General features: G+C 35.1%; 1 long non-coding RNA gene across 1 annotated transcript; it reads left to right on the forward strand.

The window, feature by feature from the left end:
• The first annotated feature begins 503 nt into the window (after window positions 1–503).
• LOC126816511 (uncharacterized) lies at window positions 504–7,044 on the forward strand. Its single transcript, XR_007678434.2, has 3 exons — window positions 504–616; window positions 5,394–5,468; window positions 6,981–7,044. It is a non-coding gene; the product is annotated as an uncharacterized LOC126816511 (long non-coding RNA).
• The last annotated feature ends 1,395 nt before the right edge of the window (window positions 7,045–8,439 follow it).

Genomic DNA, 8,439 nt, shown 5'->3' on the forward strand with positions numbered 1-8,439 from the left:
TTCAGAATATAAATTTCCATTAAAACAGAGACAATTTCTGTCATAAAAATTTCAATTGAAAACATCGAACAATCCCGATCTCTTTGAAAAGAAAAACTCAAAAGCAAATTATTTGCGATCCAGAGTATCAATTTGAATGGCCGTTAACGAGCTATCATGTTCTCGTTATTCACCAATAATTAGGCTAGTCAAATGATTCCCCATCCCTTGTCCCGATAACGTAGGACATACTTCAGTTTTTAATTGTCTTTTCTGACTTTGAATAAAATAAAACAAAGAGAATTTCTATCATAAAAATTTCAATTTAAAACATCCAACAAATCCCATCCCTTTGACATCAAAAATTCAAAAGCAAATTATTTGCAATTCTTGTCATAAAATTTTCAATATATTAACATTAAACAAATGATATTAACCACACCTGTTGTCAGCTGGTTTGTATAACAGACATCTCGAAGGTTCAAATCTACACATTCAAATCTTGCTTATCATACCCTGTATATCGATATCTTCTAGAAATCAAAGATGCGGTTTCTGGTTGTTTTCATGTTGGTTGCTGTAACTATAGCCAAGAGTGACACGAATCAACGAAAACAGGAAGTAAAAACCAAAGAGGGTAAGGCTTTGTTAACTTTATTTTTCAATCGGTTTTTAACTAAAATGTCCATCAAACTTATGCGAGGGCTAGGTCAGGCATTTGCAGATCTTTATTTTGGCCTCTATTTATTTAAATTATAAATTAGACATATATTTATATTCACATATGATCAGCCCATCACCTCTCTAGACTATTAGATGGTTATAAAATTAAATGGATTGTAACACGATCGCCATTTCTTTATGTATTTTGGAAACTATCAAATCGAGAACTGCCATAATGCATCTTTAAAGAATAATATTTGATACAAAATACGTCAAGGTAACAAATTCTCCACTTTACTTCATACTGACATACATTAAATCATATAAGCTAGCTGTCTACCCTCTTTAGGCGTCTTCAGATATTAATAATGTATACACGATATTGCAAATACGGTACATATATATATATATATATATATATATATATATATATATATATATATATATATATATATCCAAAATTATTAGCACAACCGCAAAGCTGCACTACTTTGTTTCACGGTAAATGATGAAAAGATAAAAAAAGGTATGCCGACACAAACTGATTTCAGCACTGGTTTAATAACATTTTAACATTTTAAAGTACTTTTCGTCCGTCTTGGGACTATTCATAAATAATGTCATTGTATAAAGATGGACAGTATAGTATATTTATACATATTTACATAGTAACACTGTGGTTTTAATTGGCTATAGTTACCATTGTCTATGGTTACATAGTATATCGTTAACTAATAGAAACATGTACACACATGTGTTAATCTGTAGTATATAGGGTTCAATTTATGAACAATGAGTTTAAGATAATCATGGGATAGATTTAAGAAAATTAATGAAGCTAATGGCCAATTGTTACTTATTGACTATTCAGTCGAGGAACATATTGTTTAATAAAATGGTTTTCCATTAATTTCCTTTTCGTGGTGTCATCGACTTTCATTTTATAAAAAGGGAAAATTTGGAATTTTACTTGTAGGTGTTGTGCACATTTAAAAATATGTCTATTTACAAATAAGGGCCCATTTTCAATATTACAATCCCGTCGATGGTTGCGTACTCTATCCCGTAGATGCGTGGACGTCTCCCCTATATATATATATATACATTCTTACAATAATAGATATCCATAACAATGGATTATAAATAATATTAGGTAACGTACAACAAAAGGTTAAAAATATATAATACATAACATGACATTAATTTACATTGTCTTCCTGGTATAGTTTTACAATAGCCTATATAGGAATAATAAGTAGAAATGAATTTTTATAAACCAACTTGGTAATTTACAAATAGTCTTCCTGGTATAATCTGACAATAGTACAATACAGAAAATAAAGAGATGAATTAAATACCAATAGATCAATTATGTAATTAAAAATTGTCTTTAAACTTAATCTTTCATTAGCATTTATATTAATTATTTTTTTCTAATAAACCGATAATAGAAAAATACAGAATAACAGGGTTTAAAATTTCCTTCTACAGTGTCGAAGTAAAAAGTGTACATTACGATCTTCGTTGTTGACTAAATGAAGGCGGGACTCTTGTTGATTGTTAATATTACTATATATTCTTTTGGTAAACAATAATCAACATAAATCACAACAGACAATTAATATAACAATTATTGGTTTAATGCTTAATAGTAAATAAGCTCCAATGTGGATATGGGAATTGACAGAAACATATGTCTCCAGATATCGAAATACAGGTAAATAAGGTCCGTCCTTAGGAATGTGACCTAAGTTGATCTCCTGACAGGTTTGTAGAATCGTCCTTTCTTAAAGGCTCAATACCACTCTTGATGTAACTGAATAATATGCCCTAATCTTTATTCTAGACAACAAATTGTACTATTTTACAATATGCCAATTAATTGATGATACAAATTTTATCTTAACACACCTAATTTAAAAAATTGGAAAAATTCAACTAAATGATTTGAAAAGCCTAACGTAAACCTTTTCAACTGTGGCTTGGATTTTAAAATATTTTCGAACCCTCTGGACAAGTAAAATAGGATTTAATGGATAATTTACACAACAGGTAGGACAATTAAACATCTAATACTTAGAATAAGGCTATTATTTATTTTCTGGAGCTGTCAAGCCAGCAATAGTGTTGTTGTCCCTTTAACTGACTCATTTGGCTCTATATATCCCCCTGCATTACCTATGGTACTAATCCTATAAAACTATTGTCTATTCAAATAATATAACATGGTAATTAAAACGCAATAGCCCGTAGACGTTAATTATAATTTAAAAAAGGGACAAAGGGTTTTAAAAGAATATCAATTAAATAGGATGATCTCTTGGTAGCACACGACGTGCCAGCTATAACTGGCCTAAAGGTAAGATCACACGGTCTATTGATCATCACATATTCGGCGACGTGAAGTTACCTTGTTGTTCGGTATTCATCAGATATGGAATTAGTAATATAATAAAGGCACTTTTAGAGAGAATACGCCGGGAGTGGGTTTTTATTAGCCTAATTGGTTCATAAATCTTCAAAGTCTTGGGAATAAATATTCTAACAAACTGGCTCGTTGTTCTTTATTCGCCAATATGAAACAGCTCGTTGTTGGGGTATAAAGAGAGGTTGTTAGAATCTTTTACCCAAAACTTAGAATATTTATGAACCAATTAGGCTAATAAAAACCCACTCCCGGCATAATCTCTCTAAAAGTGACTTTATTATATAACTAATTCTATATCTGGTGAATAACGAACAACAAACCAGCTCGTTGTTCGTTATTCGCGAATACCGAACAACAAACTGGCTCGTTGTTCGTTATTCGCCAGTATGAAACTGCTTGTTGTTCGAGTAGAAAGACAGGTTGTTAGAATCTATTTCCCAAGGCTTTGAAGATTTATGAACCAATTAGGCTAATAAAAACCCACTCCCGGCATAATCTCTCTAAAAGTGCCTTTATTATATTACTAATTCTATATCTGGTGTTTAACGAACAACAAACTAGCTCGTTGTTCGTTATTCGCGAATACCGAACAACAAACTACAAACTAGCTCGTTGTTCGTTATTCGCCAATATGAAACAGCTCGTTGTTCGGAAATAAAGAGATGTTGTTAGAATCTTTTTTCCCAAGACTTACAATATTTATGAACCAATTAGGCTAATAAAAACCCACTCCCGGCGTATTCTCTATAAAAGTCCCATTATTTTATTATTAATTCCATATCTGGTGAATACCGAACAACAAACCAGCTCGTTTGATGTTATTCGCGAATACCAAACAACAAACTAGCTCGTTGTTCGTTATTCACCAATATGAAACTGCTTGTTGTTCGAGTAGAAAGACAGGTTGTTAGAATCTATTTCCCAAGGCTTTGAAGATTTATGAACCAATTAGGCTAATAAAAACCCACTCTCGGCATAATCTCTCTAAAAGTGCCTTTATTATGTTACTAATTCCATATCTGGTGAATAACGAACAACGAAACCAGCTCGTTGTTCGTTATTCGCGAATACCGAACAACAAACTGGTTCGTTTTTCGTTATTCGCCAATATGAAACAGCTCGTTTTTCGGGTAGAAAGAGGGGTTGTTAGACTCTATTTCCAAAGACTTTGAAGTTTTATAATCCAATTAGGCTCATAAAAACCCACTCCCGGCGTATTCCATACACAAGTTCCTTTATTATATTACTAATTCCATATCTGGTGAATAACGAACAACAAACCAGCTCGTTGTTCGTTATTCGCCTTTTTCCAGATCTTTGATGATAATAGAACTATAATCTGTAAGGTAGTTATTGCTTTATACTCGTCGTTATTAATGTTGTTTCTTACTTTTTTGTTCTCCGGTAGAGGTAAATCATTTAGAAAATCGATATATTTGTTTAAAGTTTTATCCTTTCCGCGACGTGGACTATAACAAATTTTGCTGCGCACTAAATCCTCTTTAGAATAATTTAAATCCCCGAATTCTTCCGGCAATCGGAATGAATTTTCGACAGAAATTTTTAATATCACATTTGAGTTCACACATATTACTTTTGGGTGTAGGTGTGAATTTCAATCCCCTTGGTAAAAGTATAATTTTAATTTCTGTAACACTATGGGAAGAAATTAGAAATAATTTTAGGATTTATTTTCTCCATTTAGATAAGTTCCCTGTCTTGATATCTGCTTTGTCCCATTGTTGGTATTTCCTCTGTTTGTATTGTATTTCCTCTCTTGGAAATCCCCTTGATGAAATCCGCTGGGTATCCGTCTCCTGCTCTGTTGATAATAACTCTTTCGGTTGTTTGGGGTCGCCGTGGTTTGCTGTGACCCTGGGGCTTGTTTCACGAAATTTTAACTAAGATAAAATCCAAATTTTAGTAATTTGATTGGATAATATTAGATTGATTTTAGTGCTTAGCCAACCAAAATTGAAGTATCTACAAAGGCCCCTGGTCTAAAAAGGGCTATATTTAAACTGGTTGTTCTGGTTATTACCGGGAGTATAACCTTTGTGGTTATTGTATTTAGAGGTCTTTTTTGGAGAAAATCCCCCGCTACTTATCATCACTAGACGAGCAAGGATTGTTATCCTCATTATTTACCTGTGCAGGCATCCTGGTTATGTTTATTAGTTTGTTCGAGTTCTTTATTTGGTAAACACGAAAGGAATCCTTTCTTTTCATTCCAGATTCTATTGGATTTTACTCTTCTATTTTTAATTCCTTGGAGCAAATTGATTTGAGTGACGTTTATATTTGTATTTTTATATTTGTTAAGTGACAAGAGACGTTTGTTCTACATCTAGCTGTGAAGTTGGTAAGATCTGTGCAGTAGAAGAATGTGTCAATGCAGGTAATGTGAACGAATAAATACAATTTTTTTTTATCGAACCAGGCTATAAATGACGGGTGAAAGTGCAACAGCTGGGGGATAGCATGATCACGCCTCACTGATGCGTTATGAACAATGAAATGAAATGGGGTTTAACGTCCTAATGTTTTGTGCCGACTGGGCTAATGAAGACGGGAATACGGCATGCTGTGTACTTTGAGGGAAATTTTGCCCGCGCAGCAGCACTATGGCCTACTCTTATATCGAATACCAACGGCCAAGGGGTCTGAACGACTAGACAGCTGGCCCTCCGTCTTGCACCACTGACAAGGAGAAACCATGTCGGAAAATCCCGATGAACCTTCTCGTCGATGCAGTGATCGAACACCTGACTTCTTGACTAGCGAGCCAGTATCTTTCCTACCTCGCCACCGTGGCTCCCGCGAACGATACATTTGAAGAACACTATTGACATATCATATTACACACGAGTCCAAATGAAATCTTATATAATCGTTTAAAGGAGATAAATTTCTAATATTTGAGAGTAAAAATTGACACAAATGGGTCGCAACGCATATAAGAATATGGCTTCACCGTTTGACATGACTTGTGGAATATGTCTAGCCTTGTTTTTCGAGTCTCATGTTACAAATGGCGCTGAAACGGTACATTGGATCGTGTACCAATGGTAAAACGTTATTTTGTCTTAAATATTGGATATCAGAAGAACATTTTTTCCCGGTAAGATCACAACATAATGTTAATTGAAAATGACAAATAATTCATGTTTTCAATGTCGAGCGACCGGACTGAAGACGACGAACATACATTGTGCTGTGTGCTATGAGTGGAATTTCGCGTGGACAGGGGGGATCACGGTGGCTAAGTGGGTAAGGCGCTGGCTCGCTAGCCTGGAGGTCGGGTGTTCGATCCCTGCATTGGCCGAGAAAGTTCATCTCGATTTTCCGGCGTGGTTTCCCCTTGTCAGTGATGCAGGCCGGAGGGCCTGACAAGGACAGCTGTCTAGTCATTCGGATGAGACGAAAAACCGAGGTCCCGTGTACACATTGTCGTGCACGTAAAAGATCCCTTGACAGTTGGAATTCGATATAAGAGTAGGCCGTAGTGCCGCTGTCCGGGCAAAATTTCCCTCATAGCACACTGTATGGCGTATGCCCGTCTTCATTAGCCCAGTTTGGAGCAAAACAGTAGGACGTTAAACCCCATTTCATTTCATTTTCGCGTGGACAGCAATTGGATTCCATCTGTCAACTGTTTAATATGCTTTAAAGCCAATACGTACACGGGAACTCGGTCCTTTCATACCATACGAATGTCCCCCTCCCTTCCCCGTCATGCACTACGGGCAATGTTCTCGGTAAACCCCGGACTGCTGATTAGTGAGCCAGCGCCTTACACACTTAGCGAGCACAGCTTCAGATATTATAGAGTCTGAATAACCGAGATTATAGATGGTCAGCTGTTAGGTAAGTAAATTGTTGGAAGTATTCTTCTTCTTGTTTATTACAGGACTACAGTGTGGACTAGAGCTTTGTGCTGAAGGTGTTTCGTGTAATGATAATCATTGTCAAGGTAGGTAACTCTAAATATCAAAGGTCTAGACGTAATAAACCTCGGACGTAATATTCATTGTCTTCGATATCACCTCGGTGGAAGCGGACGTAAAATACAACTAACACTAACTAACTATTCATTCCAGCACATCTTTATCTGATGAGCAAGACATAAGATCGGTGTCCATATCACCATGTATTTATAACGACTGCGGACCAATCCTGTATTAAAGCCATTACAGAATGGTATTCTAATTTTCTTCCTCTCGAATTATTTTATGTTAACCCAGTGGAAAGGCTAACTTGTATTAAAGCTATGTTAAAAAATATTTCAGGAACTAGATGTGGTATTGTGGATTGTGAAGATGGAAAAGACTGCCAACTGAGTATGTGCAATGGTCCAGGTATATGTCTTTCATTTTTATCCAATGAAATGGGGTCTTAACCAATGGACTAATGAAGACGGACATACGACATACAGTGTGCTATGGGGGGAATTATGCCCGGACAGAGGTGCTAATTGGAATACCAACGGTCAAATAGACATTTTCCTTGTCAGCCCTCCCTTCTACGTCACTGGTAGGGGGATCACGTCGAAAAATTCAGAATAACATTTTCGGCTAACAATGGGAGCGAACCGGTACCTCTTCACAGACTGAATATAAACGATATGACTATAAGTAAATAAATAATAAATACATCACAATATTTTAACAAGATTATTGTCTTATACAATAAAAGGGATAAAGGAGAAAAACTTTCCATGAAATTCCATAGGTTTATTATGATTGGCCTTAGTGTACGCCTCTGCTGTCAGCTAATACGTGGAATAAATTATCCGATCATGTAAAAACAATCTAATAATTTTGCTGTTTTTAAAAAGAATCTTAAAACTGAACATTTTAAACGTGTTTTTAAACTTTGAACATGTTGACGCTTTTAATTTTTTTCAATGTTTTAAAACCATTTTTTTTAATTTACATGTATTTTATTTGTAAAGCGCACCTATTAGCTGGAACACCCAGTGCTATACAAATTGTTTATTATTATTATGTTTCTTTGCAATATTACTAGGAATAATATGTGGAAATACTAACTGTTCAAGTTATGAGAGGTGTTTCGAGGGAGTTTGTTATGGTAAGTAGTCGTTAAATGAACTATAACACGTATTTTGATTTGTTTGTAAGTCTGGGATTGACCAATCACAGATTTACATGTGTTTGGTGTTTTGGAGTGAACAGTGACATCGAAACGTGTTCTCGTTTACGAAAATGATCAGCACTATAATATCCCATACGTTGTTACACTGTGACCATAACTATTGCAACATCAACAAACACGAGTGCCGGTCTCAAAATAACACTGTAACTATAACGATGACAGTCTTAAAATAACACTTGACAGTCTCAAAATAA

The sequence above is a fragment of the Patella vulgata genome, chromosome 3, assembly GCF_932274485.2.
Source record: "Patella vulgata chromosome 3, xgPatVulg1.2, whole genome shotgun sequence".
NCBI lineage: Eukaryota > Metazoa > Mollusca > Gastropoda > Patellidae > Patella > Patella vulgata.